Here is a 12,775-nt window from a genome sequence, read left to right as displayed (position 1 = left end):
GGGAGTTCCAAGATGATCCTGGTGCATACCAGGAGTGATGGGGAAGGCTTCCTAAAGGAGGTAGAACCTAGTTTACAAGGTTAACTGGTAGGTTGGATAGACTGAGGGGACTCCCCTTCATGGCCATCTTATCTAGGCATAATCTTAATGTTGTTGGCTTCTGATGTGTCTTCTTTTTCTTCCAGATTGTTTTTGGTAATGTTGCTTCCATTCATTTTTTTCTTAGTTTAATTTTGATCAAAATATTAAACGTATTTTACATGCCAGGCATCGTCTTACATGTTTTATGTGGATTAATTCAGCATCTCTATAACATAGGTGTCCTCTCCATTCATAAATGAGGCTAACTTGCCAAGGTAGTGTAGCTAGTAAGTGAAAGAGGCAGAGTCGGACCTTTGTCCCAAACCACCAAGTTAAAAAACAAACAAAAAAGCATTTACCAGAGGAAACTGATTTTAACTTCTGTTTCTCTTGGGGATTCTTCTGCATAACTAAATATTTTGCATCCCAAAGAGCTAAATGTTCTGTTTACATTGCAATTTCTTGATTTTTGTCAGTTTTGGACTTGTATTGGTCGACTTCTGTTGTGACATGATACAATATCATTTTTTTGCTCCTTTATAGTTCTGTCACTGTTATTACCCTTTGTTAGAATATTGTAATGAAAATAATACAGTGGTGTTTCTGATTTCATAAGCTAAAGACAGTATTTCCTATAATCCACTTGTATGCTGAGAATATTACTAATTGAAAAGCCAATGCTGTGCTTTCTTTTTTTTAAGAGCTTTTGTTTTTTCTACCATTTCAAACTGCATTTGTTTTTGTTTCTTGAACTATTAACCTTTATCATTACCTCTTCAGAAATTGTGTTCTACCATTTAGTCTGTGACTCTCCTTTCTTCTCAGGAACCTCCCCCTTAGAAATCTCCCGTTTATGTAACAGTCTGTACAGAGTATCCCATAGGCTTGCTGCATAACTGCCCTTCTGGGATTTCTTTTTTCTCCTGGGTTGAATCCATTATTTATTGGATCTCTTTTCTTGGTTTACTTCCTTGTTCTGATATTCTCAAGTAACATCCAATAATTGGATATATAAGAGATAAAATTTTTACTTCCTTATAAATGTCCAACTCACACTTGATTACATATAGTTGCATATATATTTTAGAATGAAAACAACCCCCTCCCCACTTAGAGCTACCCCTAGTCAAAAGCTCCCTTCCTCATTAGAAATTATCCCCTCCAGGGCACCTGGGTGGCTCAGGTGGTGATCCTGGGGTCCTGGGATCGAATCTCACATCAGGCTCCCTGCAGGGAGCCTGCTTTTCCCTCTGCCTGTGTCTCTGCCTCTCTCTGTGTGTCTCTCATTAATAAATAAATAAAAGCTTTAAAAAAAGAAAGAAAGAAACTATCCCCCTATTAGGATTTACCCCCTAATTAGGTTGCCTGCCTGATCCCACTTAAAAGATCTCTGCTCTCAGATTGTGCCTCCTTCCACACCTAGCCCTCACAGCTCCCCGCCCCTACCGGTGCCCTGTCCCGAACAGCTGTTCTAACAGTACCCCTCTCCCCTTTCAGAGCTCCTCACCATCAACTCCAGATGTTGGCAAAAGTATATTTCTTTGTTTTTACCTTCTCTAAAATTTCACAGCGTGTCCAGGTGCCCCCAGATGCTTAGTCTTTATATAGGTACTTTAATTCTAGAGGTTCAGTTTCTTGAGAGCTGAGCAATCCCAGATTTCTTTAATTACATTTTCCTCCCTTTTTTGCCCTCTCCTCTTGATCTGGGACTCCTGTTCATTGGGTGTTGGACCTTCTGCAGGGATTCTCTATGTCCTTTATGTCTCTTTAACATTTTCTCTCCACCTCTCTCACCCTCCAGAAAAACATACCTCATTTTCCAACTCTCCCTTGTTGGCTTTATTCATTTCAGCAATCAAATATTTGAAACCAGAAGATCTTTCCAAATTTCCTTTTTTCATAGTATCCCACTCCCCCCCCCCATCACTTTATTATGAAAAGTCTCAGACAAGTAGAGTGAATAGGATTCTCCCATGTATTCAGCAGTTAGTTTTAACAATTATACCATAAAGCCAGCGTTTCCATCTCTGACCCACACATTTCCTCCCAACGGTTAATTTTAAATGGATCCCAGTAATGCTATCATTTCATCCACAGGATTTCCCATTTCCCTATGTATCTCTAAGAGATAAGGACCATTCTTGTACATTTTCTCTTGTTCTCTGAAATGTTTATTTTTCTGCCTATTTGACTTTTCACTTTTCCATGTTGCAGACTTTCCACAAATAGTTGGTATTTTCTTGGTTACTTATTCACATTTAAGAAGGTAGCAGTTGAAAAATTGGGCAGTCCTTACACCTGGGCAGGGTACCCACTCCTTCTTCTCCTTAAGGCTGAGTGGGTGGAAGCCAACAAATGCTTTAGGATCCTTAAATACTGGAAGGGGCTTTGCAGCTTCAATTTTTCCTCAGGTGGATTTTCCCCCCTGAAATAGTGGATACAAGTGCTATGTCATCTTAATCTGTATATCCCAAATTTCTAGTGAAGTTGAGCAGCTTTTTGTGTTTTTATCGGCCATCGATATTCTTTATGCGGAACTGCCTGTTGATCTCCTTTGCCTGTTTTTCTCTTGGGTCTTTTTTATTATTGATTTGTAAGAATCCCTTTCTATGTGAAGGATGTTAATTAAATGTTATATAAGTTCAAATATGTTCTTCCAGCTGTTTTGAGTATGTATATAGTTATGTGCGTCACTGCTTCTGTATGGTTTTTGGAATTTATATTATGCTTATGTTTGACCTGAGAGAGTAAGCCAAGGTCTGTAACTGAGTGAGCAGAAGTGCTCAGGGTAAAGGCTTTTCAACAGTTCTCCTAGGGTCTGAGCATTATTCTATGTCTGTAGTGCTTCATAATACTCACAAACCAATTAATCTTCCCAGTGTTTCTGAGGGAGAAATTATCGTTTCCACTTCGCAGATTTGGGAAGGAATGAAGCTCAGAGAATAAGACCCTTTCCCTATGGAGGTCCTTGTACTTACATATAAACAACTGTGACCATTTTCATTGGATCCGAAATCTAAATCTAAACCTCAGATGATATCTGAAGCTTTAAGTATATTCATCGGCTTTTTTCATTTGGAGTGTTACCGCTGGGTGCCCCTGGATTTTTCTCCCTCTCTTAGATGTTTAGGAATTTCTTTTTCTCCGCTTTCCATACTTAAGCTGAAGCCTTTGAGCTGTAGAATTAAGATGATTGAGCCATTTTGCATGGGCAGCCTCAGGGAAAGAGTTAACAGGCTTTTTTCTTTTTTTTTTTTTAAATGTTTTCTTGGGGCACCTAGGTGGCTTAGTCAGTTAAGTGTCCAACTCTTGATTTCAGCTCAGGTCATGATGTCTAGGAGTCAGGAGATGGAGCCCCAAGTCAGGCTCCACACATAGCGTGAAGTTTACTTGTCCCTCTCCCTCTGCTCCTGCCCCTACTTGTACATGCGTGTGTTTTCTCTCTCTCTCTCTCTCTCTCTCTCTCAAAGAAAGAAAGAAGAAAAGAAAACAGTTTAAATGTTTTCCAGGAAGCCAGAGCAGCTCCTGGGAGGCTTCAGTGGGAATAAAGTCCATGCTACAGAGAGTATGTTCTTATTAGCTGAAGTTCTGGGATTTAGTCCTGGTTCAGAGAATTGGCCTGAAGTGAGCACTAAAGCAGCAGGCCCCACAGAGCTTGGTGCCAGCACTGAAGCTGAAGGTGTCCTCAGGGGTCAAGGGTTCTCTTGTTCCAAAATAGTCTTCCTGTGTCCAGGCCAGGTTGGTGAGTTGCCAGGAAAATCCTAGGAGCAAATCATCCTTTCCCCACAGTATGTGACTGGATCTAGATGACGAATCTATTTGATCCCCCTCTTCCCAAAGAGATTAAGAAGAAATTCTCAAATCTACTCTTGAGTAGATAGGTATTTCATGCCTCCAGTAAGACACTTCTGAGTCCTGAACAAACAATAACTTGTTTAAAGGTATTTTGGGGGACGCATGGGTGGCTCAGCAGTTTGGCATCTGCCTTTGGCCCAGGACGTGATCCCAGAGTCCCAGGATGGAGTCCCACATCAGGCTCTCTGCATGGAGCCTGCTTCTCTCTCTGCCTCTCTCTTTGCCTCTCTCTCTCTGTGTCTCTGTGTCTCTCAGGAATAAATAAATAAAATCTTTTTTTAAAAAAGTATTTTGGTAATTTTACATATTATTAGTTCTTCAAATTTTCTTTCTCTGAATCTCTACTTTTTTTTCCCCTCAAAATGTAGTTGTATTTTCTCAAGGGTAACTGGGCCAGCCAGGCATTCTCTTGTTGTCAGATGAGGGCCATGTCGTTTTCCAAGCAAACTGTTAGACACAGTCCCTTGATCTTTTGAATATCTGTGAAATGCCTTTTCTCCCAGCTCAGGAGGTATCATTGAAGTCATCCCTTTGTTGTGTAACTATAAATAACTCCACTTAGGCTAGCACCTTTTCATTATTCCCTTCCTGAGAAAGCACTTCCCCTGGCAGAGTCTTCTTGGCCCTTCACTTCTCTTCACATCCTGTCTTGGCAGGTGTAATGGGCTCCAAACCTGCCTCCTCCCAAGGTTCACTTCAGTGGATTCTGTGTTTTTTTGTGGATAAGGTATCTTTGAGTGCTACTTAATTAAATTTCAGGAGACAACTAGGTTCCTTTTACTAATTTTCAAAATCCATGATTATGGAAGTGCCCTTTACCATTCATAACAGGGTTAAGAAATGGAAAATGTGGCTTCTCCATCTTCCTGCCTTGCTGTGATCCTAGCCAAGTCCATTAACACCTCTGGGCTTCCATTGCATCTTTAAATACAAATCTTGTCTTGAAATGAAGCTGGCAGTTGGGTGGCACTTTTTATCTCTTTGACCATATGCCCTGCTGCCTTCAACTGACAGTCACAAGCTCTGACAGTTGTCATTGGAGAAGTACAGCAGGGCTGTGCTCTGGGTCCTAGCCACCCCCACAGAGGGGAGGGCTCTGGGGTGCTCTCTAGTTCTGTTTAAGCCTAGAAAAGCTAGGCTTGGGGGACCACTCAGAGAGCTTGACAGGGTTCCCAGCAGGTAGGGAACACCACTGAATGGCCCCTGTCTCATGCCAGCAGTAAGAAGTACAGGGATGTAGCCAAGGGAAGGGGCAGGTCGCTGAGCCAGAGGACCACTGGAGGAGGCCAACCTTGGACAATGATAGGATCAATGTGGAGCCAGAGAACCAGGGCCGAGTTGGGGAGGGACAGATAAAAGAGGGCCCAGCATTGAGTGTCTGCTTTGAACCACTGCCTATAGGGTGACAGGAGCAGGAGGGATGGATCAAACAGGCCAGAACATCACATAGCAGAGTATGAATGGGCTAGGGCTCCTTCTAAAATTCTTCTCCTTCAGCTGGAATTACTTGAGATAGCCAGACTAGTTTCTTCCAATTGGCTGAATAATGTGGGTTTTTTTTTTAAGATTTTATTTATTTATTCATGAGAGAGACAGACACAGGCAGAGGGAGAAGCAGGCTCCATGCAGGGAGCCCGGTGTGGGACTTGATCCCAGGATCTGGGATCACACCCTGAGCCAAAGGCAGACACTCAACCGCTGAGCCACCCAGGCATCCCTGAATAATGTGTTTCAAGAAAGAGAACCAGTTAAGAAAATGGCTGTAGAGAGGGTCTATGAATCTTCTCCTTTATTTACAATGTTTGTGCATTTTCTGGGATTTTGAAGAGGGATCCACAGCTTTCATCCATTTTTCAAAGACCCACTGTTGCAAACGTTTCTCACAGATGCCACTTGAGGCTGACTGTTCACTCTGGTTCCCTGTTGTGGCCCTAGAGGGATGTGCCACGGACAAGGTTGGGAGACAGGGCGGGGCTGGCATCTGACTCCGTGGGAACGCTGTTCACCCTGCCCGGCCCCAGGGCTTTGTACTCCGCTCTCCAGCATCAACATCCTGGGCTCTGCAGCCTCCGGCTCAGGCTTCCAGGATTACATCACTTCTTGGGCTTCTCTGTTACACTTTCACACTCTTCTTTGATTACTACTCGCTATTATGTGCAATTATTGTGGACACCAATCATATCCTTGCTGGAGTTTGTATTTCACATTGGCTGCCTTTTCCCCAGGTCTGGGTATGCTCTCCTCGGAAGCCACTTGTTCAGTATTCATATATTCAGTGGGAGACTGCCTATTGGAACTTGGTCTGTGTTCTCTGCCTAAGTCTGGCTGCTTTTGTCTTTGTAGGTCTCGGCTTCTCTTTCCTTGAGCCGTGGAGACCTGATGACCTTTTTCTCTGTCTACACCTCAGGATCCTAAGGGAATTGGATTTGCAAAATGTGAACTTTTCCATTTTGATACCTGTTAATTTATACTAAAGTATTACTTTTTATTGGTTGCAATTTGAAAATTCAACTAACTGAACCTCCTAAAATCCCAATGTCTGATCTTGGCAATTGTCTCTACCATCAGTGCTCCTGGGAATGTCTACTCCCTGAGGGAACATTAATCATAGGATTTATGTCTAAAGTCATTTCACAGAACATGGACTAGATTGAAACGTTGTTTTTTTTTTTAATTTTTATTTATTTATGATAGTCACACAGAGAGAGAGAGAGAGAGGCAGAGACACAGGCAAAGGGAGAAGCAGGCTCCATGCACCGGGAGCCCGACGTGGGACTCGATCCCGGGTCTCCAGGATCGCGCCCTGGGCCAAAGGCAGGCGCCAAACCACTGCGCCACCCAGGGATCCCTTGAAACATGTTTTTGTTTTTTCACTTGATTATTATTAAGCTTTTTCTTATGGAGGTTTTCAAACCTGAAGGTAGGAAAAGATGGCGTGCTGATCTGCCCACGTATGCATTATCCACCTGACAGTTATCAGCATTCTAGGTTCAGTTTCCTCTACCCACCCTACCCTACAACTTTTTGTCAGTATTTAAATTATTAAAATGCTACATGCTTACAGTTTAAAAAAAAAAAAAAAGGAGGAGAGTTGAAGTAAAAGCTCCCAGTCCCCAAGCTCACCCCCCCACTGACAGATAACCACTGTTGATGTTTTTATATGTATCCTTCCTAAAGGGTTTTTTGTGAATATTTGAGAATATTTTTGTAAATATTTGTGGGTATATATGCAAATAGAATCCCTACAAATAGTATCCTATATTTTGTACAATAATGTGTTTAAGTACATTTTGGGGGAGTGCCTGGCTAACTCAGTTGGAACAGCATGTGACTCTTGATCTTGGCGTCATGAGTTCAAGCCCCACATTGGGCATAGAGATGAGTTAAATAAAACTTAAATACATTGGGTGATCACCAAGTTAGCACTCAACTACCATCTCATTTTTTAAAAAAATGGTGAGTTGCATTCCATCCTAGGAGAGTATTGTAAAATTCTTAATAGTAACAGGAGGTGTACTGTACTTATGGCCCCCACACCTGAGTTTCTGTGACACTTAGTAAATGTGTTCTTGAGTTGTGATCTGTATTTCTTCAGCTGAACTGGGTATTGCTGAATTGATCTCCTAAGTGGCTGTACCAATTTACAGACCCTCTGGTAGCATTTGAGAGCTTATGTCCCATAGCTTTTCTATCATTTATACTGTTTAATCTTTGCCAGTTTGGTACATCTGAGAGGAAATCTTGTTATTAGTATTAGCCTGTCCCTAAACATCTTTTCACATGTTTACAGAGTCAAGTGTCCTTTCTATAAATATTGCTATTTCTGTGTAACCAAACACCTTTGTGAGTTTTTTAGTTTTTTTCATAATTCTGTCAGTAAGTTACATTAGTTGGTTAGTTGCTTCCCTGGATATTCTAGGTATATATATGATCATTGTATCCAAATATTTCTACCAGGTACATTTCTTATTTTACCCAGAGCCCATCTAAGCATGTAGGCTAGTGCTGGGTGACAGTGCTGCACATCCACGTCTCTCATGGCTGTGCTGGACCAGCCACTCTTAGCTCTTAAGTGTGATGCAGACTTTTGGTTGAGATAGTCTTTTTACCATGTTAAGGAAATGTTTTTATTAAAAGCTTTTATCAGGAGGAACTGGTATCAAACGCCTTCCTGTCACAAAGATAAGCTTTTTTTTTTTTTTTTTTTTTTTTACCCTTTGACCTGCTGTTATGGTTTCTATAATATTGAATCTTTGATGTGGCAGGGATAGAAATATTGTGCATTTTTAATTGGCTGCTTTGGGAGAACAGTAGAGGTTCTTGTGCACAAAGAATGGTTCCTTCCCAGAGAAAGCTCATCTCCGGGACATTGTGTAATGAAAGACCTTGAAACTGAGGAGAGTTTGAAGTAAAAGGGAACTAAATTTACTCCTCCTCCCAGGTTAATAGGCAGCTTGATGCCTGAGAGGGAAGAGTGCAGGGGACTTCTGGACTTGAGAAGAAAGCAAACGGAGAGCCCGAGACCCCCGTGAAGAGGGGTACAATGAGCCTGAGCACAACCTTGTGGACTTGTGGATAGGAAGGGCTCCCCAGCCAGGTGGGCTAAGGTGGCCAGCTTTACCCAGGCTCCAGGCACCGGTCCACAGGTGCTCCTGTTCCTGTGGACTAGAGCTCAGGGAGTGCAGTTACCTGTGGGAGGGGCCTCATCCAACCTTTCTGGTGTTTGAATTTTGTATTTCCTTGATTACTTGGGAAGTATCTCCTCATTTGCTTATTGTTTATTTACATTTCTCACAACTTACAAGAAACATCTGTGTCCTTCTAGTAGTTTTAGAGTTCTTTTTTATGTTTAGAGTTTTAAAACTATTGGTAGTTTATTTCCATCCTTAACTTGAAGTAGGGATCTAGATCTTTATTTTGTATTCAAATATCTAAATAGTTGTACTAAATGCCTGACTGGCTTGGTCAGTAGTGTGCAACTCTTGGTTGCAGGGTTGTGGGTTCGAGCTCCACTTGGATGTAGATTTTTGTTTTCTAAGATTTTATTTTAAATAAAGTAAATAAGATTTTGTACCAAAATTTCTGTTTATGGACTTAAAATGCCACCTCTGATACCTGGAACAAAGGGCTCACATCTATACCGGGTAAATTAACTCCTTCACTTTAACGATAGAATGATTCTTGCTTGTTTGTATAACTAACAGCATTAGTAGTGGAATGACTAGATATGCTCCATGGGTGCTCCGATGAGTTTCCCTCTCCCCTGACTGACTCTAGGGTTTGAGCTCTGTCTTGATTCACCAGTAGGTTCTGGGCCTGAACATTGCAAGGCCTGCTGGGCCCTGAGCTGGGTAGAAGTTGCAAGTGATCAGAGGGATTATCAAATTGGCTTTGGTCCCAGGAATGGACATTTCTCAGTGTGATTGCATCAGAGATCCTTAAGATATTATTGCCAGCATGCTGTTTCTCCAGGACTTTGCTTGGGTTTGGACAGGAAAGTGCTTTTGATGTTTCTGCCCTCATGCGTCCTGTGTGGTCATTCCCCCATCCTCTCCTTGTCTAGATGCCTAGGAGAGTACAGCAAATGCTTCCCACATCGGTGGCCATGGGCAGGGGGCCTCATTATAGTCAGGCATAGGAATGGACTGTTGACTGGAGCCCACATGTGGCCTGTCCAGTACAATGGCCTTAGAATGGTTGCACTTGCATGGCAGCTTGGGTTCATGGAGGAATAAATGGGATGTGAGATGCTGCCCAACAGAAAGTGAAGCTGCCAGTCTCCAAAGGCCCATACCAGGAACCTGGCACTGCCTTGCAGCTGCCACCTTGGTGTGTTGGACAGAGCAGGCTGAGAGCCCAGGTGAGAAGGGACTGCTTTCTCCTCAGGGCTGTTCTTATGCCCCTACCATCTCTTCCCCACAAAACAGCTAGAATAACCTTTCTTTTCTTAAAAAGTTGTTTTCTCTGCTCAGAACCTCTGATGGCTTCCCAATGTGCTCAAAGTAAAACCTAAAAGTCCTGCCTGATGCTTCTGTGGCCCCAGTGACTTGGCACCTTGCTGCCACTCCAGTGTCGTGGTCTACCTTTCCTCCCCTTGTGCACTCCACCCAAGCCACACTGGCTTTCTGAGGTTTCTCATTTGCTCTAATCATGTTTCTGACTCCTGGCCTTTGTGTCAGTATTCTATAGCCTGGAAAGCCCTTCTCCTGCCTGTTCATGGAGTTCCATCTCCTTAAATTGGCCCCTCAGAGAGATCTTTGCGTTACCTCATGTTAAAAACCTGTATCATTCTGTACCCCCATGGCCTGCTTATTTTTTTATAGTACTTCTATTTTTGTGTTTTATTTATCCCACTAAAAATGAGTTCCATCGGAGTGGTGACTTTAAGATTTATAAGTTGAATTTTACTGGCACCATATTTTTCTGTACTTTGTAATAAAGGCCAGCCAACAAAGGCTTAACCACTGGAGTGCCATAGTATTTATAGCGACAAAAAGCATTCTGTAGATTTAAATGAGAAACAACATACACAGCTTGAGGAGGAAGCCTTATTAACCTTCCTCCTCCCGCCCTGGACTGTACCCACCTCCTGCTGCTGCTGGGGGGGGGGCGGTGCAGGGGGGCGGAGCCTGGGCATTGAGAGGAATGGCACAGGCAAGTTTCTCCTCCTCTCAGAAACTGCTGTTCTGCCTGAAGGGAATGAAATGTTTGTACTCGCACATCATCTGCATTCTCCATTGCTGGGAATGCCCACCAGCCTCCCAGCCCTTCGTGTACCAGCATTTTGCGGCTCTAGGACCAGTGTTTGGCTCCAGGGAATCAGGGAGGAGGGGTGCTAGGCAGGCAGAGACTGCAGAACCATCAGTAGGTTGTTACTGTAGCATCCATCAGGTGCCCTCCTTCAGATGACCTTCACACTCACCTTGCAGCAGTTTTGGGAGGTATTGTTGTGCACATTGTAAAGATGAAGAAACGAAGGAGCACAGAGTGGAGGTGTGGTGGTACTCAAGGATTGAACTGTAGTCCCCTGGTGCTGGATAAACTACCACACCATTTCTCCACATCAGTGTGTGTGTTGTCTGTCTGGCAGTGTGATGCCAGGTGTACCATGGAGCTGCCCGTGAAAGGTTTGTCCCGGCTCCTGGTTTGGTTGCATTCCGAGTGGGTTGTGCCACCCCAGTGTGTACGACAGGTGTTTGTGGTCGCTGGTTAAAAAGCAGCTGCTTCTCTATCGGCTTTTTTCCCATCTGTAAATGGCTAAGGAAGTGTCACTCCTTGGGGAACAGTTGAGAAATCCAATAAGTAAAGCTCTACCTGCATTCAAAAATTAGTCTTTTGAGGCCTCCTCTGAAAAATGAAGTTGAGCTGGATGATCTTAGAATCCTTTCTGTTCTGATCTTCTGAGACTGTCCTGTATTATTGATTTGAAGTTTCAGGGCCACCATGTTAACCCAGAACCCACCCAGTAGGGGCTGCACAACCATGGGATCTGTCCCCCAAACTCTCCTAGGGTCATCATTGCAGACCCAGGGCTGGCTCTGGTGCTCTAACCTGTGGCTGCAGGCACATATGGAACATCCAGATTATGATTGCTCTACATTGGGCAGCTGTGTCCTGGTATGTTTCTAACTGCTGTGTTTGATCCTAGATTCTTCAGCTAAACTACAGACAAGAGCGGCCAGGCTGCTGGAGTTCTCTGTCAGTGGGGCTAGGGGGCTTTCTGGAAAGAACTCCCCAGTGCATGCTATTGTGGGGACACGCCTGGAAGTTGGAGCTGGAATTCCACAGCCCTGGGCCGTTGCCTCATCTCTGACTGACGCTGCTGAAATGTGTTTTCACAGGTGCTGTTTTCTGTTTCACGTTTTCATACACAGAGTAGGGGAAAGTGTAGCTACTGACAAGTAGAAAAATGCTATTTTTTTAAAGGCAGTTTTTTTTTTTTTCTTTTTTTAAATGGAATTAGTCCTTGGCTTTTCTCCCAGTCCCAGCCCCCTTTCCGGCTGTTAATGTCCCTGGGTAAATACAAATAGAGATTACTTTGTTTATTTTATAGGGTTTTCTGTTTTAGAGAGAGAATTATGTTACACATGTTTCTGTTGTAAATAAATAAAACCTTTTCCTGTCCTTGCAAGATCCAGTATAAATTAATTGTGTGAATTCAACTAAACTTGTAAAGTCAGTAGGTGGGGTAGAGGGACAGCCATTCATTAAGACCAGTTGGAAAAAAAAAAAAAAAAAAAAAAAGACCAGTTGGATCAGCAGGAGCCAGAACTGGGGTTTCTTTTCTAGAGCCAGAGCAGTTCTTTCCAATGTACCCAATAAGGAAATGCCTGAGCATTGGGGTTGGGGCTCCCTTGTATCCTCCCTTCTGTGGGGAGCTGCTGCTATGGGATGAATCCAGGACAAATCTTGGAGCTACCAATCCTCTAGCACTTGGCTCCCCCAGGGCTGGATCCTGACTCCCAGCAGACAGGCCAGTGTCTCCCCTGCAGGCTGAGGCCGAAAGTGCCCTCTCCTGGGTTCTGCTCCCGACCCCTGACCCTTACCGTCTTTACTCCACAGCTTTTTCAGGCCTTCCTGCAGCATCCACATGGCCATAGGATCCTTTTATGGACCCTGTGTCCTCCCTCTTCACCCTCCCTGACCCTTGCCTGCGTTCCTGGCCACCTTTCTTCAAGGGTATTGTCGACACTGGCTCTCTCCACTGTGGCCCCCAGTTTTTCCCCAGCATGCTGCCTTCCTTGCCATCTTGCCATCTCGCCCCAACCTCATGGCAGTCGAATCCAGTGGTCTTTGCCCTCTTTATCTCTTCCCTGAATTTCCTAGCTGGAAGCTCTTG

At 43.6% G+C, this 12,775-nt stretch overlaps 1 protein-coding gene across 4 annotated transcripts in view; it reads left to right on the top strand.

Annotated features, from left to right (window-relative positions):
• The window catches only part of FKBP6 (FKBP prolyl isomerase family member 6 (inactive)), a 32,188-nt gene extending 20,121 nt beyond the window's left edge, over positions 1-12,067 (top strand). For 2 of the 4 annotated variants that reach the window (XM_025425831.3, XM_049111062.1), the window contains one exon: positions 11,585-12,067. The gene's annotated coding sequence lies outside the window, so the exon portion shown is untranslated. Of the gene's footprint in view, positions 1-6,279; positions 6,589-8,377 lie in introns of those variants that run through there. The other 2 variants (XM_025425832.3, XM_025425833.3) reach the window with 2 other exon arrangements.
• Positions 12,068-12,775: the final 708 nt, after the last annotated feature.

This window comes from Canis lupus, chromosome 6 (genome assembly GCF_003254725.2).
Source record: "Canis lupus dingo isolate Sandy chromosome 6, ASM325472v2, whole genome shotgun sequence".
NCBI lineage: Eukaryota > Metazoa > Chordata > Mammalia > Carnivora > Canidae > Canis > Canis lupus.
Note: the sequence above shows the minus strand (reverse complement) of the source record. Positions and strands in the feature narration are given on the sequence as shown.